This window comes from Carcharodon carcharias, chromosome 15, assembly GCF_017639515.1.
Source record: "Carcharodon carcharias isolate sCarCar2 chromosome 15, sCarCar2.pri, whole genome shotgun sequence".
NCBI classification, from domain to species: Eukaryota; Metazoa; Chordata; class Chondrichthyes; order Lamniformes; family Lamnidae; genus Carcharodon; species Carcharodon carcharias.
The window spans coordinates 9,266,086-9,292,287 of NC_054481.1; the positions used below are offsets into that span (position 1 = coordinate 9,266,086).

Consider the following 26,202-nt stretch of genomic DNA (forward strand, 5'->3'; position numbering starts at 1 on the left):
GATAAAATTGTGTGTGTGTGTCTGTCTCCCGTTTATAATTCCTTAATCTAGAGATGTGTTCCCTGTTGATAATTTATGGAATTTGATTGTAAACATTCGAATCATGCTTCAGACTTCAACCTTTTCCCATTACATTGGTCCGACCTTGATGTTCCAGTTCATTAATCATCCTCGGTGCATCCTGGGCTTTATGCCTAAGCTTAATTGTTGCCTTAAGGGAAAGCCAACCAAATTTTGAGATTCTCAATTAAACCAATATGCTTTTTAGAAAAGCAAAAAAGATTTAGAACCCAAGTTCTGCAACCAAATACAGGTAACCATGGAACCAAACATGTACATTGCCTGAAGTTTACTGATTAGTCATTACTGCAGATGCTGGAAATCTGAAAAAAAAAACACAAATTGCTGGAAGCATTCAGCAGGTCAAGCCACATCTGTGGAGAAAATAAACAAGTTAATGTTCCAAGCATTAGAGCTTCTCATCTGAACAGGAAAACATTACAGAAGAATAGCATTTAAAAAGGAGGAAATTGGTTAGGAGGAGGAGCCCGCATATCAGCAAAGACATAGACTGACCTAGATGGAAAACGGGAGATCATTAATTAGCAGAAGTGCTGAGTTTGAGACAATAGGAGGTATAATGAAAGAAATCAAAGAAATAAAATACATATATGAGGCAAAATGAGTGTGTGAATAGCTGAGGATGAGGGATAGACAGGTAGAAAGTGGAGCAGTGAAAAACTGGCAAAGTGGAGCAGACTCCTTTTTTATTAAATTTTTTATTAGCTTTCCATTCTACTACTTATCCCCTGACAAGTAGTCAGCTTTATTTATTAACTTGGTTTGTTATTTTAGCTGGTTTAGATACAAGTGTGTTTAACAATATATTTTAGTGTGTATGTAAAGCTTTGCTTTGGTTAACTCAAGAATTAGTCAAATAAATTCTTCATGTATACAATGTTTGGTGAAAAATGTTACTGACAAAGTTGTTTAAAAATGTGTAAATCCACTTAGGTGGTGTACTGTAACAATCTCACAGTGAGCAAAAGCCTGAGCATCAGATACGCAGCCAAATTAGCTGACTGGAAATCTGTATTCAGAGGAAGGTTATCAACTACCAGATTTAGCTGTTACAATCTGAAGCTCTTTGTTGCAGGGAGTAAAGGTTGGATTATGAGGTGAGAATATAGAAACTAAGTTTGCATTCCTTGGAATAAACAGTGACTTGCATTTTTACAGCACTTCCAATGTAGTGGAAAGTCCCAGGGTGCTCCATAGAGGTGTTATCAAACAAGGTCTGACCCAATTCACAAGGCTTTTTTGGTACAAGTAACGAAGGATTGGTTAGGGTGGTAGGTTTTGGGGAGTGTCTAGGGGGAGGGGAGGTGTGATGGCGAGTAGTTTGGGGAGGGGGTCCAAAGCTTGGGGCCCAGGCAGCTGACATCTGCCATTGGTGGAGCGATTAAAATCAGGAATATGCAAGAGGCCAGAATTGGAGGTGTGCAGAACTTTCAGAGAGTTAGAGGAGATTACAGAAATGGGGAGGGTAGAGGCCATAGATTTGAAAACAAGGATGAGAATTTTAATATTGAGGATTGGTGGATCAGGAGCTAATGTAGGCCAGTGAACAATAGGTGAAAGGACCTTGCTGCGAGTTAAGCTACAGCAGCAGAGTTTGAATGAACTGAAATTTACAAAGGGTATAAAATGAAAGGCCAGCCAGCAGAGTACTGGAACAGTTTAGTCTAAAGGTAACAAAGGCATGAATGGGGATTTTCAGTAGCAGGTAAGCTGGTGTAGCAGATGACTGCGATGTTGTGGTTCAAGTGGATAGCCTTGGTGCTAGAGAGGATATAGGGGCTCATCTAAGGGTTGGATAGGATGCTAAGGTTGAGAAAGGTTTTGCTCAGCCTCAGACAGTGACCAGGGAGAGGATTACCCATGTGTTACCAATCATATCCAAGGCTACAGACGGATCGGAAAGAATGAGGAGGAATAATTATTGTGGTCAGAGCCACTTCGTAGGTCATTTGTGACTTTAAGGGCTTTTTCAGTTCTTTGGCGGCAGCAGCAGAGACCTCATTGGAAGGGTTCAAACCTGGAGTTATGGGAAAGAAGGACATGGGTTTAAAAGACGACAACAGAGATTTAAAAAGGGAAAGTCTTGTTTGATATTTGACCAACTTTATTGGAAATTCATTGAAGAACCAATGGAAAGAGCAGATTAGTCATAATTTATTCAGATTTTCAAAAGCTTTCAATAAGGTATTGCATAGCAGACTCCTTGCTGAGGTCAAGATTATGAGGGGCATGGACAGGGTGGATAGGGAGCAGCTGCTCCCCTTAGTTGAAGGGTCAGTCATGGGGGGGACTTGGTTCCAAGGAGAGGGGCAAGAGGTTTAGGGGGGGATGTGAGGAAAAACTTTTTTACCCAGAGGGTGGTGAGGGTCTGGAATGCACTGCCTGGGAGGGTGGTGGAGGCGGGTTGCCTCACATCCTTTAAAAAGTATCAGGATGAGCACATGGCACATCATAACATTCAAGGCTATGGGCCAAGTGCTGTCAAATGGGATTAGGTAGGTAAGGCAGGTGTTTTTCACGTGTCGGTGCAGGCTCAATGGGCCGAAGGGCCTCTTCTGCACTGTGTGAATCTGTGATTCTTTGATTCTGTGACATGTGGAGTCAGGGGACAAGTAGTAGAATGGACATCAAGCTGAATACAAAACAGAAAACAGAACCCGCTGCTATGAGGATGATGGAAGCAGAGGCAATCAATGGTTTCAAAAGGAAATTGGATGGTCACTTGAAAATTAACTTGCAGGGCTATGAGGATAGGGCGGGGAGATGGGACTGACTGGATTGCTCTACGTAGAGCTGACATAGACTTGATGGGCTGAGCCATAATGACTGTTTGACTCATGGTGGTATCAGTTTTCCGAGATGTTACCGCTATCCTGTTGAGGAAATGCTATAATGTCTGAAATGTGAAATAGTGAATCTTCAAATATTTATGGAACATGTCATGCTCATTAAGCAATATCTGAAAACCAACTCTTGCATCTTCAGTGTATTCCACACTGGGCTATGGGAAATGTAATTTTTGGGCTGCTCCCTTTAGGCACCAAATGTTCTGAATTGTAAATTAATTCTTGGTGCTTCAGTTGAAACCCAATCATAGGAGACTCCAAGTCAGAGCAACCTTACGTTTTTATAAAAAGCATCCCCTCATGTATTCATAATTATTTATCTTTGTTATTGTTGCCTTGGACTTACTTCAGTCTCAGCTTTTTGAACAATATACAATTTTTAAAAATAAAACTTGTGATTTACATGACCATCCTTTTGTGTTATTCTGTAAAAATTGTTTGCATATTTCTTCTTTATCTGCCTGCGGTTAGAATAAATTATAAAATTCTATTCATAATTTTGGCCTGGTCTCGAGAAGTGAACGGTGCTAAATCACTATGCTACTTACTCCTCTATTTTTAGCAAACTCTTTTTAAAGTGACAAAGGCATGAATGGGGATTTTCAGCAGCAGGTAAGCTGGTCCAGCGAGTGACTGTGATGCTCTGGAGGTCCAAATAGACGGTCTTGGTGCTGGAGAGGATATGGGAGCTCGTCTAAGGGGTAAATAGGACGCTAAGGTTGCGAAAGGTCTGGTTCAGCTTCAAACAAGGGACAGGATTGTGTTACCGACCATGTCCAAGGCTACAGACAGATCGAAACGGTAATCATTCCTTCCCAACAAGTGGGAAGATTTCAACTTTCTGCTGTCTTCGGTGCTTCCTATGTAAATTAGTATGAATTAAACATCATTAGTAAAGTTGAGAAAAATTCAGAATCAAATAGCATTTATTTCTGGTCTATTTGATGAACAAACATATACCTTATTAGACTGACAGCAATTGTTTAGGACACTACAATAAGGCGAATTATTTTAAACTCACTTGCCTGAAAACATGACTGTTTATCCTGCTTCTTAATGCAGAGAATGTTTTGTATATCTGGGTGTATATGCGGATAAATCATTGAACGTGGCAGGACAGGTTGAGAAAGTGCTTAATAAAGTATACAGCATCCTAGGTTTTATCAATAGGGGTATAGAGTACAAAAGCTAGGAGGTTATGTTAAACTTGTATAAAACACTGGGTTAACCTCAGTTGGATTTTTATGTCCAGTTCTGGGTACCACACGTTAAGAAGGAGGTGAAGGCATTGGACAGGGTGCAGCAGAGATTCACGTGAATGGTTCCGGGGATGAGGAACTTCAAATAGAAAGATTGGCGAAGTTGTGACTCTTCTCCTTGGAGCAGAGAAGGTTGAGAGGAGATTTTATAGAGGTATTCTGGACAGAGTAGATAAAGAGGAACTGATACGATGGGTCAAATGGCCACCATCTGTGCTATAATCGTTTTATGATTCTATAACAGACTACTAACTACTGATCCCAGCCTTTTCAAGAGCATTAGATATTATCACTAAAGGTGCAACATTAAGTCCTCTCTCTACATCACCCCAGTTAATGTTGTTTCATTTTAACATTGTTTATTCTTTAGGGCCTGTTTTTAGAAAGGGAGCAGAAAAGGAGGGGGCAGAGCGGGAAAGGGGAGAGAGGGGGAAAGGAGGGAGAGGGGAGAGGAAAAGGAAGAGCGAGGGAGCGGTGGAAGGAGAGGAAGCAAAAACCTGAATTGAGTTTCAGGAGTGCTGTGGGTGAGACACAGAAGCTGTGTTACTCGGGGCTTGTTTGGGTGATTTAGTGTTATCTAATTTTAATTTATGCAGTATTTCTGTTATATTGAGTGATTTATTTTGCAAGTTATTCCAGTTTGGAAAGCACAGTGCTGCACATGTATGGTATAATATTGCAACTTGTGCATTCGTTTTTCCAGGCAAGAAATGTCCGAAGGAACCTAACTCCATCTTAACACTGATTTCTTTGGGAACCCATGATCCACTTAAAGTTGTTTCAATTATAGTTGTGATTTTCAGGAACGTAACCACAACTTTAAGTGAGGACTTACACTGTATATAGATGCAAGCTGTTGTTGATAGAATCATAGAATGGTTACAGCATGGAATGAGGCTGTTCAACCCATTGTGTTGGTGCTGGCTCTCTGCAAAAGAACTCCCCTCATCTCATTCCCTTGTCCTTTCCCCATAGCCCTGCAAATCTTGTCTCTTCAGATAATTATTCAATTCCCTTTTGACATCCATGATTGAATCTGAAAATGTGTGTGGCTGTATTTTTTTCTAAATGCTATTTTAAAAAAAATCTTGAAATTATTTTTAAATTTGTAGCAACTGTTACTCCATCTTGTACTTGGTAAATAAGCAAAACCCAGTTAAAATAACGAAGCCAGGCACTTGCCAATCCTATGTGCTGTGCCAATTCTGTATGTTGAAAAATTAGCTTATAACCTGTTGGATGGAGGTTCAGAAAGCCCACAAGCAAATCATCTAATTGTCTAAACAATGGTGTAGAAGAATGTAAGTTGTTTGGTCTACACATTCAGATGAATTAAGAGTGCATGTCATGGAAAGTAGAGAGAAAATGAACATTAAATCCTGTGATGTCCATTATTTTTGAAGAACTGCGTAATATTAGATCAAATTGAAGATGTTTTCATGTTATTTCTAGCTAGGTGATGCAAAATACACCACCAAAATTGGGCAGAAGCCCAATTTGATCTGTTAAGGTCTGGCATCTTTGAACTGCAGTAGTTGTTCGAACAGCTCTAGCGAAAATTATCATTTTGCCCGAATGTTGTCTTCTCAAATATAAGAATTAATAATTTTTTTTTTTTAAATCAGGTACCTTAGCAATTTTATATGCAAGTGAATAGCACACCTCTCTGGCATTTCCTCTGGGTTTGTACCTGCAAAATGTTTCCCATTTCATCTGCCAATGCTTTATTCTGGGAAATGTTGTCGGATTTATTTTCTTTTTAATTAGATTATTGATTGCTACTTTTATTCATTCATGGGATGTGGGCATCACTGGCGAGATGTGAAGGTAGTGGTGAGCTGCCTTCTTGAACAGAATCATTAGAAGAGTACAAGGACTCACAGATTGGTGCAGCTCAATCACGTGTCATAAGGAAGGAAGGATCATTTAGAGTGTTCCTCGATCCACAATGTTTAAACACAGCCTTGAAATGTTGGCCCTACAAAATACCTCATTAGAAGAGTTAAATTTGAAATTTGCAGGTGCAGATTTTTTCTCAAAGCTTGATGCCAAGCATGGTTGCTGATCAGTGCATCTTGTGGGGAAGTCCCAAGAGCTTACTACATTTTGTACTCCATTTGGATGATACTGTTTTCAACAGCTTCCTTTCGGGCTATCACAGAATTGTTAAGGTGTAGACGGAGGCCATTTAGCCCATCATGTCTGCACCAGCTCTGAACATTTTAACTTAATGCCAGTCTCCTGCCTTTTCCCTGTAACCCTGTACATTGTTTAGAAACATAGAAACTAGGAGCAGGATTATGGCCATTCGGCCCTTCAAGCCTGCTCCACCATTCATTATGATTGTGGCTGATCATCCAACTCAGTAGCCTGCTCCCGCTTTCTGCCCATATCCTTTGATCCCTTTCGCCCCAAGAGCTATATCTAACTCCTCCTTGAAAGCATACAATGTTTTGTTCTCAAGTACTTTCTGTGGTAATGAATTCCACAAGCTTACCTGGGTGAAGAAATTTCTCCTCATCTCAGTCCTAAATGGTCTACCCCATATCCTCAGACTGTGACCCCTGGTTCTGGACTTACCCACCATCGGGAACATCCTTCCTGCATCTACTCTGTCTTGTCCTGTTAGAATTTTATAGGTTTCTATGAGATCACCCCTCATTCTTCTGAACTCCAGTGAACATAATCCTAATCGACTCAATCTCTCCTCTATTTAAATAATCATCCAGTGCCTTCTTGAATGCCTCAATTGAACCTGCCTCCACCACACTTCCAGGCAGTGCATTCCAAACCCTAACTACTTCCTGGGTGAAAAAAATTTTCTCACCTCGCATTTGCTTCTTTTGTAAAATACTTTAAAACTGTGCCCTCTGGTTCTTGATCCATTAGGAGCAGGAGCAATTTCTCCCTATCTACTCTGTCCAGACCCTTCATGAGTTTGAAAACTTCTATCAAGTCTCCTCTTAGCCTTCTCCTCTCCAAGGAAAACAGTCCCAACTTCTCCAATCTTTCCTCATAACTGAAGTGTCTCACCCCTGGAAACATTCTCATAAAACTCTTATGCACTCTCTCCAATGCTTTCACATCCTTCCTATAATGTGGCATCCAGAACTGTACACAATACTCCAGCTGAGGTCTAACCAGTATCTTATATAAGTTCAACATAACCTCTCTGCTCTTGTACTCTATGCCCTTATTAATGAAGCCTAGATTACTAAATGCTTTAGAAACAGCTCTCTCTACTTGTCCTGCCACCTTTAATGACCTATGTACATATACACTCATGTCTCTCTGCTCCTGCACACCCTTTAGAATAGTATCCTTTATTTTATACTGACTCTCCATGTTCTTTGTACCAAAGCATGTCACCTCACTGTTCTCCGCATTGAACTTCATCTGGCACCTATCTGCCCACTTCACCACTGTGTCACTGACTTCCTCACAGTTTACAATTTTCTCAAGTTTTTTTCATCCGCAAGTTTTGAAATTGCCCCCTGCGCACCAAGATCTAGATCATTTTTATGTATCAGGAAAAGCAAGGGTCCCAATACTGACCCCTGAGGAACTCCACTACAAACCTCATTGCTACTATCCCTTTTATTCCATGACCTATAACTTTCCACAAAGTCTGTTGTGTGGCACTGTATCGAACGCCTTTTGGAAGTCCATATACACCACATCAACGGACTTGCTCTTTGTTACCTCTTCAAAAAAAATTCCAGCAAGTTAGTTGGGCACAATTTTCCTTTAACAAATCCATGCTGACTCTTCTGAACCAATCCACATTTTTCCATGTGACTATTAATTCTATCCCAAATAATTTGTTTCTAGAAGTTTCCCTACCACCGAAGTTAAGCTGACTGGTCTGTAATTGCAGGGCGGATCTTTACAACCTTCTTTTGAACAAGGGTGTAATGTTTGCAATTCTCCAGTCCTCCGGCACCTCCTCCGAATCCAGGGAACATTGAAAGTTTATTGCCAGTGCCTCTGCAATTTCCACTCTCACTTCCTTCAATACCCTTGGATGCATCTCATCCAGTCCCGGTGCCTTATCAACTTTAAGTGTCAACAGCTTATCTAGTACTTCTTCCTTATCAATTTTAAACCCTTCTAGTGACTGAGTTTCCTCCTCTATGACCATGATCTGGGCAGCATCTGCCTTGTATTTATTTAATGCAAAGTATTTATTTAACACCTCAGCCATACCTCTTGACTCTGTAAATCCCCTTTTGGGTTGCTAAACAGCCCTACTCCTCCTTTTACCACCCTTTTACTATTGATATGCTTATAGAATACTTTGGGACTTCCTTTTATGTTAGCTGCCAGTCTTTATTTATAATCCCTCTTTGCTTCTTGTATTTGTTTTTTCACATCCTTTCTGAACCTTCTGAATTCAGCTTGGTTCTCAATTGTATTTGCTACCTGACAGCTGTCATAAGCACACTTTTTCTTCTTTAACTTAATTTCTATCTCCTTTGTCATCCAGGGAACCCTGGGTTTGTTTGTCCTACCCTTCGCTTTTGAGGGAACATACCTTGCCTGTGCCCAAACCATCACCTCTTTGAAGGTAGCCCGTTGTTCAGCTACTGTTTTTCCCGCCAACTTTTGGTTCCAGGCTATCCGACCCAGCTCCATTCTTACCCCATTGAAGTCCGCTCTCCGCCAGTTGATTATTCTTACTCTGGATTGACCAATGCCATTTTTCACCGTCATCCTAAACCTTAGGATACAATGATCACTGCCCCCTAAATGTTCCCCCACTGTCACTTGATCTACATGGCCCACCTCATTCCCAAGAACCAGGTCTACCAGTGCCTCCTTTCTTGTTGGACTGGACACATACTGCTGTAGGAAATTCTCCTGAACACAATCTAGGAACAACTATCCTATCTTATGTACAGGTAATTAAAGTCCCCCATTATAACTACTCTATGATGTTTACGCCTCTCCGTAATTTCCTTGCAGATTTGTTCCTTTATATCTTTCTTACTAGCTGGTGGTTTATACATTACACTGAACAATGTAATTTCACCCTCCTTATTCCTTAGCTCTAGCCAAATTGATTCTGCCCTTGAATCCTCTGACACGTCCTCTTTCTCCAGTACTGCAATACTCTCCTTAACCAAAAACACCACCCCTCCTCCTTTTTTCCCTTTCCAATTTTTTCTGAACACCTTGTAACCAGGAATATTTAACATTCAGATCTGTCCTTCCTTAAGTCAGGTCTCTGTTATCGTCACAACATCATAATCCCACAAGGCAATCTGTGCCTGTAATTCCCCAGTTTTATTAACTATACTCCATGCATTCACATACATATAGTGTAACCCTGATTTAGACTTCATTACTTGCTCCCTTACTCTGACTCCATTTATTAACTTACTATTCTCTATTTTAGTGCTTTCTGCCTCTCCCAGCACTCTGTGCAGCCTATTATTATTTTCTAATATTCTTCTGGTTCTCACACCCCTGCTGAGTTAGTTTAAACTGACTATCTGTTAGTCAGGATCACTTTCAAGCTCACGTAGATCACATTACATGCGTTGTGCCAGAATGCATCTGTATCGCAGATGACATTGTTGTTGTGGGAAGAATAAAGCAAGAACATGACCAGAATCTACACATATCGATGCAAGTGGCATATAATAAAGGATTTGTATTCAATAGTCTGAAATGTTCCATCAGTATGCAGCAGATCAATTTCTTCAGTTCTATTTATTCCAGTGCTGGCATACGTCCCAATACAAGTAAAATAAGTGATTTTAAGGCTGCACCATTTTCTCAAGATAAGCACGATCTTCGAAGATGTCTAAATCTTTTTAATTTCTTATCTCCATACGTTTCCAATTTCGCTCACATATTTTCATTGCTAAGGGATTTGTTGAGAAAGGATGTGCCTCTCCTGAGGCATGGAAACCACATAATAACTCTTCGAAGCACTGAAACAGTCATTACCAGAAATATCAACATTGCAGTTTTATGGTCCTAAGGAGGCAACTACCCTGGAGACAGATGTTTCAAAGAAAGATCTGGGAGCATGCATACTACAAAATGGGAAACCGATTGCATTTGCTGCAAAATCTCTGACTATAACACAATCCAACTACTCCAACATTGAGCAGGAGACATTAGCTTCAGTGTATGGAATCATACGTTTTCATACTTATGTATTTGGCAAAATATTTGTGGTAGAGATTGACCACAAGCCATTGGGCATGATTTGGCAAAATGATTGACTAGTACACCATCTCGATTGCAACATCTCTTGACAAAGATTCAAGGTTACGACTGTGAGATTGGATACAGGCCAGGTAACTTGATGGTCACATAAGATATACTTGGCAGATTGCCTAACCCAGCAAAAACAGAAAATATAGCCTTGGATCTAAAAGTTGACTTCATTGACATCTAGCTTGAAGATGTTTTCCAAATTGATCTGGTCCATTTAACGCAATGCAAATGCCAGCAGCTACAAGAAGAAATGGCGAAAGATCCTTCACTACAGAAACTGTAGAAAACCATCACTGATTCAATTCAGCATGTCCACAAACACATGAGACCATTTTGGCCTTATTAGGTTGAGCTAAGCATCTTCTAGGGAGTCATTTTTGAAGGCAGGTAGGTCATTTTACCGGAATCTTTTGACCCAAAATTCTTCAGGAACTTCTTCACTTGCACATGAGCAAAGATTGGACAAGAAGACTCGAGAGACAGTCTATTTGCTGGGCATGAACAATGACATTGAATTCTTCAGGAAGTGCGAGGCTGTCAAGAGCATATGCCAAGTCAGCACAAAGCACCATTGATTCCACATGAAGTTCCTACCCATTCTTGGTCCAGAATTGAATCCAACCTCTTTCACATCCATGGTACTGACTTCACCCTTTTGGCGACTACTTTACTAAGTAGCCCATTATTCGACAGTTGCATAATATGTTGAGTACGACTGTCGCACACGCTCTTAAGTGCTATTTTCAGTTTTTTGGGTGTACCTAGAGAGACCATTATAGATAACAGTCCATAATGTATTGGTAAACCATTTCAGGATATGTGCAAGAAGTGGAATTTCGATCGCACCACTACATCTCTCCATTACACTAGATCTAATGGCCTAGCTGAATGAATGATTTGCATGGTGAAATCCCTAATTCTCAAATGCAGACAGACCAAGCAAGATCTACACGTTGCAAAGTTACATCTGAGAGCAACACCTTTAAGTGCAACTGTTCCATCACTGGCAGAGCTCATGTTTGGCAGACCAGCGCATACCAATCTACCCGCTCTTACCCATCCTATTCTCTCAGAAACTAGAGAACAACTTTTAAAACTACAAGAGAAGATGACCAACATGCACAATTAAAATGCAGGTACAGATTGGCAAATTTGCAACTAGGGCAACAAGATTGTATCCAGAGTCCCACAGAAGATACGTAGCAACCAGCCAAGGTGACAAGGATTTGTTCAGAATCAGTGTCCTACGAAGTAATTACACAAAGGCACAATGGTGAGGCGTAACTGAGGACAAATCTGATCCATTCCAGATCCTGAACCACCGTACAATCCTGTTGCATCTAGGACGGGATCCCGGATGCAACCAGGGACAACATCTAAGACTGACAATCCCACAGATCACAGTGAGCAATTAAAGAAACCGCCAGATAAGGTTACCATCTGTGCATATCAGTATTTTACCTTTATACTTTAGAAACTCATATTCATCAGTTCTGTGCACTTATGTAATGGTAACTAAACATGAACATATATTGGAACTAGTTATACTTTGGAAGGAGGAAAGTATCTTGGAAAAGAAAGAGGATGTTGTAATATGCCTTTAAGGGATATCAGCATGACAGCATTAACAGGGAAGTGTGTCATGTGATCCAGTCTTAGTTTCGCTTTTGCTGTGAGTAGAGCACACACACATAGCCCTGCTGATGTTTTCAAGCTTTATACCTATGTTCTCATGTGCTTAGTCTTAATAAATGAACCCACAATGTGTTTTCCCGATCCCTTGTGAGCGATTAGGCATTATATCATTATAATAACTTGGCAGAAATAAGAAATCCAAAAAAACTAGTCACCAAGTGAAAATGCATATGAGAAAATGAGAGTGAGTGACGGTGAAGTTTATGCCTGGGTAAATAGTGAATCATAGAACCTTATGAACAGTTGGTGCTGACTTTGAAACTGCCTCAGGGATGCAATGCAGCATCATCATAACAAGACTTTTCAATTTGTGGACCCTGTTGTGACAGTGTGAGGGGAAACACTTTATTTGCAGGAGTATTACTATTAATATCAATTAAGAGCTACAATGTTATACTATTTCAGAATATCCAGTTCATACTGAACGTAAGAACTGCATTACAAACTCATTAGTGGCTCTACCTGATGTTTTCAAGCTTTCCCTTATGGGGGATCCCTTGCACATATTGACATAGTCCTGGAGATCCTCTTCCCCTAACGGTATAATTTTCAATTACATTAGCTAACGTTATCATGTAGAAAATCTAGCAACATGAACTATATGCTCGTAAGCAAGTACTCAGCTTCAGATTGGCAGAGGTTGAGATGACCTCATAGGCACCACTCAGAAAGCCAATGATCTAAACACCACATTGGGAAGTGAAGTGACTCCAAGTTGGCTGTTTTTAAAAAAGCACTATATGCAAGCTACTGCTGCATCCGATAGAAAGTCCAAGACAAAGCTCTGTAAAGAGGTGAACTACAACAGCTGTATTGTTATAGTGCCACAGATCATCATTATTTGGGGAAATGCCATTAATTACTGGTGGCAGAGTATTGCTATTAGTGGTAATTTAGCTTACTATGTTGCCTGCCTTTCTGAATTGGAAGTTACTGATATGAGCTGGGGTGCTGCAAGATTCTGTTTTATTATAGCTCCAAGACTGAAAGTACAAAGACAAATTCTATCCATACAAATTACTCTTAAAACCAGGATTCCCTTTTTACTATTGCTTTCATTCTACTAAGTCAAAGGCAAGTTCAGAGGAGAGGGAAATAGTGGGATTGAGGAAAAAGGGCAGTTTGAGAACCTTTATTTTACTTTTCCTTGTGTGTTAGATCTGTGGTTTTCAGAAGTTGCTGCAGTGTGAACAGAAAAAGTTCACAAAATCCATTGTTTTATTTTTTTTAATCTGCTTCCTACAATAGTGTACAAGAGCTTTAAATGGGAAATTAAGATGGAAAGTAAGTCCTTAGCGGGAAGAATCTAGCATTAAAGCAATGATTTTTGTGCTACTTTTGGATTGAAATTTTGCTGTTTTTTGGCAGCTGATTTTAAATAACTATTAACAGCTTACTATTGAATGGAATACAGGAAAAGGAAGTATCTGGAGACATAGTTGATGACTGCAGCCATTGCTAAACAACCAGCAACATGGCACGTAGCTATAATAGCTTGCTGCTTGAAGTATTAAAACATTTACAATATACTTAGTTCATTTGAACTGATAGTTTGTCAATTTTTAAATTTATTATACACTAATAATTTAAGAAAGGTATTTTATCTAAAGCAAGAAAGGACTTGCATTTATATGTTGGTGCTATGGCCAACAAGCTGATCCTGATGGGCTTCATCCTAGGGCCTTAAAAGAAATGGCTAGGGAGATGGATAATGCGTTGGTTTTACTTTTCCAAAATTTCCTAGATTTGGAAAAGGTTCCATTAGATTGGAAAATAGCAAATGTAACCCCTTTATTCAAAAAGGGAAGGAAACAGAAAGCAGGAAACTACAGGTCAGTTAGCTTAACATCTATTGTAGGGAAAATGTTAGAAGCTATTATTAAAGACGTTATAGCAGGGCACTTGGAAAAATTCAAGGTAATCGGGCAGAGTCAACGTGGTATTGCGAAAAGGAGGTCATGTTTAACCAATTTATTGGAGCTCTTTGAAGAAGGTAATATGTGCTGTGGATAAAGGGGAACTGATGGATGTGCAGTACTTAGGTTTCCAGAAAGCATTTGATAGAGTACCACATTAAGGGTTATAATGAAAAATAAAAGTTCATGGTGTAGGGGGTAACATATTGGCAAGGATTGATTAGCTAAAAGGAAACAGAGTAGCCATGAATGGGTCTTTTTCTGGTTTAAACGATTGATGCGCCACAGGGATCAGTGCTGGGGCCTCAACTTTTTACAATTTATACAAACGACTTGGGTGAAGGGACCGAAGGCATGGTTGCTAAGTTTGCTGATGACACAAGTATAGGTAAGAAAATAAGATGTGAAGACGACATAGGGAGGCTACAAAGGGATATAGATAGGTTAGGTGAGTGGGCAAAGATATGGTAAATGGAGAATAATGTGGGAAAATATGAAATTGTCCATTTTGGCAGGAAAAATATAAAAGAAGCATATTATTTGATTGCAGAGCTCTGAGATGCAGAGGGATCTAGGTGCCCTCGTGCATGAACCGCAAAAGGTTAGCATGCAGGTACAGCAAGTAATTAGGAAAGCTAATAGAATGTTATTGTTTTATTATGAGGGGAATTGAATACAAAAGTAGGGATGTTATGTTTCAAATATATAGGGCATTAGTGAGACCACATCTGGGGTACTGTGTACAGTATTGGTCTCCTTACAGCCTTCCTTAAATAAATGCATTTGAAACAGTTCCGAGGTTTACTAGACTAATACCTGGAATGAGCGAGTTGTCTTTTGAGGACAGGCTAGGTTTTTATCTGCTGGAATTTAGAAGAGTAAGAGGCGACTTGATTGAAACACATAAGATCCTGAGGGGTCTTGACAAGGTGGATGTGAAGAGGATGTTTCCTCCTATGGGAGAATCTAGAACCAGGGGTCACTGTTTAAAAATAAGGGGTCACCCATTTAAGACAGAAGAAGGGAATTTTTTTCTCTGATGGTGATGTGCCTTTGGAATGCTCGGCCTCAAAACGTGGCAGAAGCAGAGGCTTTTAATATTTTTAAGGCAGAGGTAGATAGATTCTTGATAAGAAAGTGGCTGAAATGTTATCGGGGGTAGGTGGGAATGTGGAGTTGAGGATAAAGTCAGATCAACCATGATCTTATTAAATGGCAGAGCAGGCTCAAGAGACCAAGTGGTCTACTCCTGCTCTTAATTTGTATGTACATATAGTGCCTTATGTCCTCAATAGCCCAAAGTACCACAGTCAATGGATTATTTTTGTCACTGCAATCAAATGTGGCAGCCACTCCACACAATGGCCCAGAAATTGCTGGAACGATTATCTCAAGGCGAATTGGATTTTTTTTTTACCTCAGATCTTAACTCCAGATACTTTCAGATCTTAATTTTGTACTGTAAGTGCTGGAAATGTGAATTAATAATGGCATGGCAACATGAAGAGGCGTCTGGGACCTCATGGACATCAAATCCAATGGCCTATCTCCATAAGCAATGAAACAAAAGGACAGAGAAAGAAACTGAGCAAGCATACAGAAAAGAAACAAAATAGCGTAAATTAGAGTCAAGTTGGATTAGAAAAAGAAATAGAAGGAAAGAGAATGAGTGGATTAAGAAAGAGGAAAAGAACAAATGGGAAGGTAAGAAAAATTAAATTTACAGAACTTCAATGAACAATTTACTACAACAGTAACAACAACTTGTACTTATGTACTGCCTTTAACATAATAAAATGCCCCAAGGCATTTCACAGGAACGCTATAAAGCTAACTTTGACACCCGCCACATAAGGGGATAATAACTGACCAAAAGCTTGGTGAAAGATGTAGTTTTAAGGAGTGATTTTAAAGCAGGAAAGAGAGGTAGTACGGAGAAGTTTGAGGCCTGTGGGCAACAGACTGCATGGTTCTGTTGTTCCCTTTCTGGGTCTCCCAAGATTGAGTGATATGTCAGGACCATCAATCAAGTCATTAATAGGATCCTTAAGACATGAATTACCAGACCTAATTGGCTATGGTGAGATTCATTTATATTAACAGCATAATTCCAGCAATTCTCTATGCACAACGAATAAGATAGTAATTGTTTCAGTTTCAGTGAGGCTAATAGCAGAATAAATCATCCTGCATGTGGTGAATCAGAACTCATGGCTTATCTCCTCTTTGTCACAAATTATTGGGTCTTTTTATAATCTAATACTGGTGAGCACCGTGAACTTGCCATTTTTTTTCCAAAAACTTTCTGGATGAATAAGTTCCCCAAATGGACAAATGATTAGATAATCTGGTTTTGGTGGTGGTATTGGTTGAGGGATAATGTTAGCCAGGGCTCCAGGAGAATTTCTTGCTCTTTGACCATGGTATTTTTTATATCCACTTGAGCAAGCAGATGGAATCTGCACTTAATGTTTTATCCAAGAGATGGCATCTCCCAACTATGCAGCACTTCCTCAGTTGTGTACTGAATTTTCAGGCAAGCTTCAAGTCAGATGAGAATGCTACCAACTGAGCAAAGGGTGTCAGAAAGCATTTTGGGGGCAGGAACCCTGTTTGATTCTTTTTTTTTTACTCCCTAACTGAAAATTTCTTAGGCAACAGTAGCCTTAGTGAAATAGAAACAAAGTGCTGGAAAAACCCAGCAAGTCTGGCAGCATCTGTGGAGAGAGAAACAAAGTTAACATTTTGAGTCCAATATGACTCTTCATAACTCTTAGTGACACATTGTACTTGTGTAGATGATTGGTGGGTTAAGGACGGGATTGGGCTAGAATATGATAGCACTCATGGGTGAATTACGCACTGTGGGTCTCGCATTAATAGTGGTGAAATACTAGAGGGCTGCCAAAGATTGCGGGCCATATACCAGCATGAATCAATGGCTCAAGATTGAAGGAATAGTGAGAGAAAATAGGAGGGAAGATAAACACATCCTTGCACTATTTCAATTATTGGATTGTTAAAGTCTTAGAAAAAGTCATATTGCAGTTTAACAAAGTATTTTAATCTCTAGCAATTTCTAAAATACAGCCATTCTTTTATTGTTGCAAAATAAAAGCATTCTACAAAATAATTTTCATTTACTTAAGAATAGATTATGTGTGGTCATATTCATGAATGATCCTGTTCGTTTCCATTTTAAAGTACAATTTGTGCAAGGTAATACATGAAAAGAAAAATATTAAGTTTACCAAGTGATGTCGATATGGCATTGCAACTTCTTTCCAGAATGAACGAAGTGTGCTTCAGCTGTTGAAATTACAAACACCATTATTGTGCTTGGCAAGAAATCGGTGGCCTCTAATCCTACGTTGAGAATTTTGAGTATTGCTGCAAAAAGACATTTTGTCGAAGCTTCTTGTCTTGCGCTCATCAGAACAATTGCAAGAATACCATTGTCAGGGGAAGCAACAACTTTATACTGTATGAGAAGAGAGTGCTGATTGATTGGCAAGTGGGCTCTGATTGGTAGAGGCATTGTCATGGAGAATGCACCAGTTAATGGTGACTGACCATTAACTGCCAAGCATTGTTTGAAATTTAAAATTTAAACCAGGCAGCTTAACTCGGTTTGGTCAAGGTATTGCCAAGAGGAATGAACCAGAAAATGGTTGATATTTTGTTTATCTGAAACAGGCACAATGTACGTACATGGTCTTTCTGACTGCAAAGAACAGAACCCTGCGTATTAATATATGTAGCTTCCAGTACTCACAGGTGCCACACTGCAAGCCTGACTGACGACCATTATTTGGTTGTCAACATAATTTTTAGCACACTGAGGATTATTTAGCATAAGTTGTCCAATCACAGAATCACATCTGATGTTGGACACTGTTTTTAGTTTTGCAAGCACAGGCTGGTTGGGTATGGTTTGTACCTTGCCCATTGTGAACAGCAGAAAGGACATGCTGTTTGAAGCTTCGACAAAATGTTTTTCTTCAGCAATACTCAAGATCTGTACTACCAAACGACTATCTGAGAATATTTCTAATCTTCCCAGAATGTACAAGTTACAACAGAGCTAACATCCAGATGTTCAAACAAGGAAAAGTCTGTCTTGTCCATCAAGCCCATCCTGTCTAGGTGTGGTGCTGTCCCGTCGACTATAAGCCCACCCCCCTCTCAAACGAAATCAAGGAAAAATCTGAGGCCAATTTAGGAACAACTCAGGAAAATTCTCTAGCTTTCTAAGGCAATTAAGCAAACTCCAGGAGACCACAGCAACTCATGTTCATCATTGTTCCTAGTGCCTTCCTCCCTCAGAAATTTGCCAGGCACTGTTCTGAAGGTCTCCTCCAGGGAATCCACATTTACCACATCCTTCATTAATTGATTCCAGATGTCAGTGTCTCTTTGTGAAAAGAAATACTTCCCTGGATCTATTCTTTGTTAATGAATTTTATGCTTTATATTTTGTTTTTATGTAGTTTATAATTTGTCCAGCATGCTGAATAAAGAAACAACCTTGAAGGCACCAAGAGATACATGCTTGCCTGCTTCTTTGTGTGGTTGCCCTTGCTCTCCCATTCACACCAAAAACGGTTCAATAATTGAAATCCTCCATAGCGCACATACTCTGCTGTTCTGTTGCTCTTCTAGTTCCTCATTTTTATAGAACAAGCTGTCCTAGGTGTCAATTATTAAGTTAGGATAACAGCCAATGCTAGTGGCACCAAAATGGCTTCAATCCCTCTCTGCTGATCAATAGCCTCTTTCTCTTTTGCAATTATACCCACTTTAATAAGTGGAAGTACATTGCTTGTTTTTGTTCTACCCTATCCTTTGAACTGAATTTCAGGACTGTAAAGATTTAGGCATGTTTCTGGGATCTGGAAGTCCTGGCACACCAATCCCAAAAAGTTAATATGCAGGTACAACAAGTCATTAGGAAGGCAAATGGAATGTTGTCATTTATTGCAAAGAGAATGGAATATAAAAGTAGAGATGTTTTACTACAGTTGTACAGGGCATTGGTGAGACCACACTTCAAGTCCTGTGTACAGCTTTGCTCTCCTTATTTAAGAAAGGACATAATGTCTCCGGAAGCAGTTCAGAGAAGGTTCGCTCGATTGATCCTTGGATGAGTGGGTTATCTTTGGATAGCTCTGAAGAAGTGTCACATGGACTCGAAACATTAACTCTGTTTCTCGCTCCACTAATGTTGCCAGACCTGCTGAGTTTTTTCCGGTATTTTCTGTTTTAATTATCTTTGATAAGTTGGGCTTGTATCCATTGGAGTTGAGGAGAATGAGAGGTGATTTTATTGAAACATATAAAATCCTGGGGGGACTTGACAGAGTGGATGCTGAGATGTTTCTCCTTGTGAGAAGCACTAGAACTAGGGGGACACAGTTTTAAAATAAGGGGCCTCCCATTTAAGAGGGAGATGAGGAGAAAACGTTTCTCTGAGATTCATGAGTCTATGGAACCCTCTTCCCCGGAGAGCAGCAGAGCCAGGGTCATTGAATATTTTTAAGGCAGATGTCAATAGATTCTTGACCACCAAGGGAGTCAGACGGTATAGGGGGTAGGCAGGTAAATGACATTGAGGCCACAGTCAGATCAGCTATGATCTTATTGAACGGTGGAGCAGGCTTGAGAAGCCAAATGGCACACTTCTCCTCCTAATTCTTAAGTTTGTACATTTGAGATACTAATTGGTCTGATTTAGGAACAGTAACTGATGTCTACCTTGGTTCAGTGGTGACATTCTTGCCTCTGTTGGAAAATTGTTGGTTTGAGCCTCAATCCAGAAACTTGACTACATTATTTAGGCTAACACTTCAATGCAGTACTGAGGGAGTGCTGCACTGCCAGAGGTGCTGTCTTTCAGATACATTAAACTGAGGCTATGTCTGCCCTATCAGGTGAACATAAAAGATCCCATGACATTATAGGAAGAAATGGAGAACTTATATTGGATAATGCTCAAGCCTCAGCCAACAAAACTAAAATATATAACGTAGGCACTTAACTCTGCTGCTGCGCAGCAGTGCCCAGAGTTTGAAAGGACTTTGGGACATCCCGAGGATGTGAAAGGTATAAATAAATGCAGGTGAGCTTTTGGCTTCATGATGATATTTCTGCCTCTGGATCAGAAGATACAGGGTTCAAATCCTGTTTCAACCAGTCCCAGCAAATGGAGACTAAAGCTCTGGCCTTGGTTGACATCAAGCAGGATACTCATGTCCAGTGGTTGTGGCTGCCCCACCCCACCCCCAAAATCATTATAAGTGCATAAATCACTATTTAGGACTAACCATCCTCTTAGCTGGTACAAATATGGTTATGGTCATATGTTAATGTTGCTGCCTATTAGTGTCTCAATTATTCTGCAAATCCTTTCACATCCTTTCAAGGGAAAAGGAAAAAAACCCAAACCATCAACAATGCAAGTTTATTCTTCTTTGCATATGTGCAGCTTATTGTTATCTTTGGTTACTTGCGGTCCCCAGGAGATTTCCTACTTTGAATTAAGTAACCACTGAACAGAAGCAGGATATTTGACCTGACTTGTCCATTTGGTGTTTATACTCCATCTGAACCTCCACCCAATCTAATTATCTCTTCCTGACCTATCCTCATATCCTTCTACTCTGTACCCCCTCATGTATGCATCAAGCTGCTCCTTACTATGCCAATACTCTCTGCTTCAGCCATCTATGTGGCAGCTGTTCCATATATTCTTACCAACCTCTGTGTAACGAAATTCTCCTGAAATTATTTATTTGATCATTAATGGCTGCTTTTTCCCCTTTGCTCTGGATCACTTTCAATTGCAAAAGGTTTCTCTATATCCACACCCGCTAAGGTTTTGTATAAATTTTCCCTAACTTTTCTCCAGTGCTTCAAAGCTGTTTAGTAGTACAGAGATCAGAACTGCACACAATGGACTGACTTTTATAGGACGTGCAAGAACAGGAAAGGAGGTGGGGGAGGGATCTGGAAAATGGGGAGAGAAGGCAGAGGGTGGAGTGCCTATTGCCTTTATGCTGAAAATAGCATTCTGCCAGTGGTGGGGAAGGTGGAGGATGGCCTTCCCACCCAGAGGCCAACTGTGCCATTAAAATGGCCATCAAGGACCTCTTTCTGCCGCTGCTGGCATTTTACCAGTGGTGGATGGGCCCTCAGCCGCATGGAGAGACCACCTAATGAACCCTGGTGGCCTCCCTGTGAGCTCAGGGTGGGAATGCAGCGAGGGGGGTTGGGGGGAGCCTCCTAATCTTACGCTTTGTGGACCATGGAGGGGTCCTCCAGCAGCAATAGCTGCCCCAGCAACACCTTTCTGCCTTCACCATCCCCAGGGCCTGTCTAACCGGCTGCTGTGACCCTCAAACGCACTTTTGCTGGAAGGGCACTGTCTGCTACACGGTGACTTTTGGCAGCATTTGGAGGTGGGCTCTTGTCTCTTAAAGGGATAGGAACCCCAAAGGCATCTCATTAACTGCACGATGGACCTGAAATCCACCAGGACTCCCATAAAGTGGGGGGGTGGTGGGTACAACCAACTTTCCAGTCCATGGTCTGGACACCCGCCACTCTGACAAAATTTAACCCAATCCAAGTGTGCTGTAACCAAGATGCTGCATATATTTAATTTTGCCTCCTTGTTTTGATATTTGGTTCTTTTAGAGAAAGAGGTACTTTGTTTTCACGCTTTGTGACCTCATCAACATGTGTTGTGACTTTTTAGTGATTTACTGTATTCCCAGATTTCTTTGCTGCTATACCCTATTTAGTTTCCAGTCTTCTAAAGAGTAATTGGCTTCTTTACTGCTCACCTCACACCACTATCTTGACCCACTCTGCAAAGCTTTTGAGGTCCCCAGTATGTCAGATGCCAATCTTCAGCCAATTTCATTCACTGGATATAGCAAAGGCTATGGGCCCTAATAGCATCCTGGCACTGGTACTGAATACTTGTGCTCCAGACCTAGCTGAGTTGTTTCTGAACAGTTATGACCTGCCCACAAAAAGCAGGACAAATTGGCCAATGAAGACTGCAGGAGGGCATGCCAGGAGCAGCATCAGGCATACCTAAAAATGGGGTGTCAACCTAGTGAAACTACAATACTGGACTATTTGTGACCCAAACAGCATTAGCAGCAAGTGATAGACAGGGCAAAGCAATTCCACAACCAACAGAACAAATCTAAGCTTTGCAGCCTGCCACATTCAGTCGTGAATGGTGGTGAACAACTAAACAACTCACTGGAGGAGGAAACGCCACAAATATCTCCATTTTCAATGACGGGGGAGCCCAACGCATCAGTGCAAAAGGTAAGGCTGCAACATTTGCAACGATCATCAGCCAGAAGTGCCGAGTGGATGATCTATCTCTGTCTCCTCCGGAGGCCCCCAACATCACAGATGTCAGTCTTCAGCCAATTCAATTCACTCCATGTGATATCAAGAAACAGCTGAAGGCACTGGATAGTGCAAAGGCGATGGGCCCTGACAATATTCCAGCAATAGTACTGAAGACTTGTGCTCCAGAACTTGCCGTTCCCCTAGCCAAGCTGTTCCAGTACAGCTGAAACACTGGTATCTATCTGGCAATGTGGAAAATTGCCAGATATGTCCTGTACACGCACAGCAGGACAAAGCCAACCTGGCCAATAACCATCCCATGAGTCTACTCTCAATCATCTGTAAAGTGATGGAAGGGGTCATCAAGTGTGCTATTAAGTGGCACTTGCATAGCAATAACCTCTTCATTGAAGCTTAGTTTGGATTCCGCCAGGGCCACTCAGCTCCTGACCTCATTACAGCCTTGGTTCAAACATGGACAAAAGAGCTGAACTCCAGAGGTGAGAGTAACTGCCCTTGCTATCAAGGCAGCACTTGACTCAGTGTGGCTTCAAGCAGCCCTCGCAAAACTGGAGTCAGTGCGAATCGGGGGAAAACTCTTTGCTGGTTAGAGTCATACTTAGCACAAAGGAAGATGGTTGTAGTTGTTGGAGGTCTGTCACATCAGTTCCAGGACATCACTGCAGGTGCTCCTCTGGGTAGTGTCCTTGGTCCAACCATCTTCAGTTGCTTTATCAATAATCTTCCTACCATCATAAATTCAGAAGTGGGGACGTTTGCTGATGGTTGCACAATGTTCACCATTTGCGACGATTCATACTGAAGCAGTTCATGTCCAAATGCAGCAAGACCTGGAAAATATCCAGGTTTGGGCTGTCAAGTGGCAACTAACATTTGTGCCACATAACTGGTAGGCAATGACCGTCTCCAACAAGACAGAATCTAACCATCGTCCCTTGACATTGAGTGGCATTACCATCGCTGAATCCCCGACTGTCAACATTCTGGGGGTTAACATTGACCAGAAACTGAACTGGACTAGCTATATAAATGGGATGCCAATGCTGCCAGACCTGCTCAGTTTTTCCAGGTAATTCTGTTTTTGTTTTAGCTATATAAATACTGTGGTTACAAGAGCAGGTCGGAGGCTAGGATTCCTGCGACGAATAACTCACCTCCTGACTCCCCAAAGCCTGCCCACCATCTACAAGGCACAAGCCAGGAGCGTGATGGAATATTCTCCACTGCCTTGATGAGTGCAGCTCCAACAGCACTCAAGAAGCTTGACACCATCCAGGAAGAAGCAGTCTGCTTGATTCAGCACCCCATCCACAAATCTTCACCCGCTCCACCACCGATGCACAGTGGCAGCAGTGTGTACCACCTGCAAGGTATACTGCAGGAACTCATCAAACCTCCTTGGACAGCACCTTCCAAATCCACAACCCTACCATCTAGAAGGACAAGGGCAGCAGATATATGGGATCACCACCATCTGGAAGTTCCCTTCAAGTCAATTACCCTCCTGACTTGGAAATATATCACAGTTCCTTCACTGTCGCTGGGCTAAAACCCTGGAACTCCCTCCCTAACAGCACTGTGGGTGCACCTACACCACTTAGACTGCAGCAGTTCAAGAAGGCAGCTCACCACCATCTTTAAGAAGGGTGATTAGGGATGGGCAATAAATGCTGGCCTAGCCAGCGACGCCCACATCGCATGAACAAATGAAAAAAAAATTTCTGCCCTATCAACCTACTTTAATCATTAGCAAAGTGATAAGGTGTCATTGATATGTATATCAAGCAGCACCTAATCAGCAATCACTAATCCTGCTCACTGATGCTTGGCTTGTGTCCTGCAAAAGCTACATCTACAGACTTTGTTACAGCCTTGCTCCAGGCATGGACAAAAGGTTAGGTGAGAATGACTGTCCTTGACATCAAAAGTGTGGCATCAAGGGCGCCTGAGAAAAATCGATATCAATCAAAATCACAGTAAAATATTTCACCAGTTAGGTTTACACGCAACATAAAGGAAGATGGTTGTAATTGTTGGAGGTCAATCATCTCAGTCCCAGGACATCACTACAGTGGTTCCTCCAGTCAGTGACCAGGCCCAGCCACGTTGAGCTGTTTCAATGGTGACCTCTCCTCCAGTTCCAGTGAAGCCAAGCGCAAACTGGAGGAACAGTACCTCATCTTCCGATTAGGCACTTTACAGCCTTCCGCTTAACATTGAGTTCAACGACTTCAGTCCACCCCTTTTTTATCCCCTATTTTCGATATTTATTTTCATTTTTTATTTTCATTTTCATTCATTGTTTTATCCCCACCTTTTATCCTATTTTCAATTCCCCCCCCAACCCACCCCCACAAGGCCCATCTGTCACTTATTCATGTTGTTCTTTCCAGAGTGCTTACCCTTGTCCTGTTATTATCACATTCTGCTTCCTGACCTTAATGCCACCAGCAGCACCTCCTTTAGCCAGAACCACTACCATTAACATCACTTTGTCCTTTTGTCCATGACATCTTTGGCAATCTCTCCGTTGCTTCCACCTACCACTGGCCTTCTATCCAGCTTCACCTGCTCCACTGCCCCTCCCCCCCCTTAAACAGTATAAATTTCAGCACATTTGTACTTCTCTTTAGCTCTGAAGAAGAGTCATATGGACTCGAAACATTAACTGTTTTTTTTTCTCCACAGATGCTGTTTGACCTGCTGAGTTTTTCCAGCATTTTCTGTTTTTGTTTCGTGACCTCTCCTCCATCAACCAGAAATGGAAATGTTCACTGATGATTGCACAGTGTTCAATATCGTTCACAATTTCTCAGATAATGAAGCAGACCTTGCCCTCATGCAGCAAGACCTAGGCAGCATTCAGGTTTGGGCTGATAGATAAGTGGCAAATGACATTTGCATCACCGAAGTGCCAGGCAATGATCATTTCCAACAAGAGAGAATCTAACAATTTACCCTTGATGTTCAACAGCACTGCCATCGCTGAATTCCCTCACCATTTTAGGGGTTATCATTGATCAGAAACTGAACTCAACCAGCCATATAAATACTTTGGCTACAAGAGCAGTTCAGAGACTGGAAATTCTGCAGTGAGTAACTCACCTCCTGACTCCCCAAAACCTGTCCATCATCTACAAGGCACAAGACAGGAGTGTGATGGAATACTTTCCATTTGCCTCGAGGAATGCAGCTCCAACAGCACTCAAGAAGCTCAGCACTATCTGTGACAAAGCAGCCTGCTTGATCTGCACCCCATCCACCACCTTAAGCATTTCATTCTCTCCGCCACCGATGCACAGTAGCAGCAGTGTGTGTACTATCTACAAGATTCACTGCAGCAACTCACCAAGGCTCCTTCAACAGCACCGTCCAAACCCACGATCTCTACCACATAGAAGAACAAGGGCAGCAGACTCATGGGAACACCACCACCCACACGTTCCCTTCTATGTCGCAGCACATCCTGACTTGGAACTGTATTGCCTCTGATCCTTCACTGTCGCTGAGTCAAAATCCTGGAACTTCCGCCGTAACAACACTGTGGTTGTATTTGCTTTACGTGGCCTATAGCGATTTAAGAAGGTGGCTCGCCACCACCTTCTCGAGGGCAGTTAAGGCTTGCAACAAGTGCTGTCCCCTCCAGGGATACTAACATATCCTGAATTAATTAAATAAAAAGCTGATTATGCCTTCCTATATTTTGTTGCAGTCTTCCACATTATTTCAAGCCCATAAACCCAATTCCAGAGTCCAAGTCATTTCTGCATATAGTGAACA

The 26,202-nt window shown here is 41.3% G+C and overlaps 1 protein-coding gene across 1 annotated transcript in view; it reads left to right on the forward strand.

Moving 5' to 3' along the window:
• The window catches only part of mrtfba (myocardin related transcription factor Ba), a 283,562-nt gene that overhangs the window by 44,861 nt on the left and 212,499 nt on the right, over positions 1-26,202 (forward strand). The window contains exon 3 of the mRNA XM_041206102.1: positions 3,490-3,728. The gene's annotated coding sequence lies outside the window, so the exon portion shown is untranslated. The remainder of the gene's footprint in view (positions 1-3,489; positions 3,729-26,202) is intronic.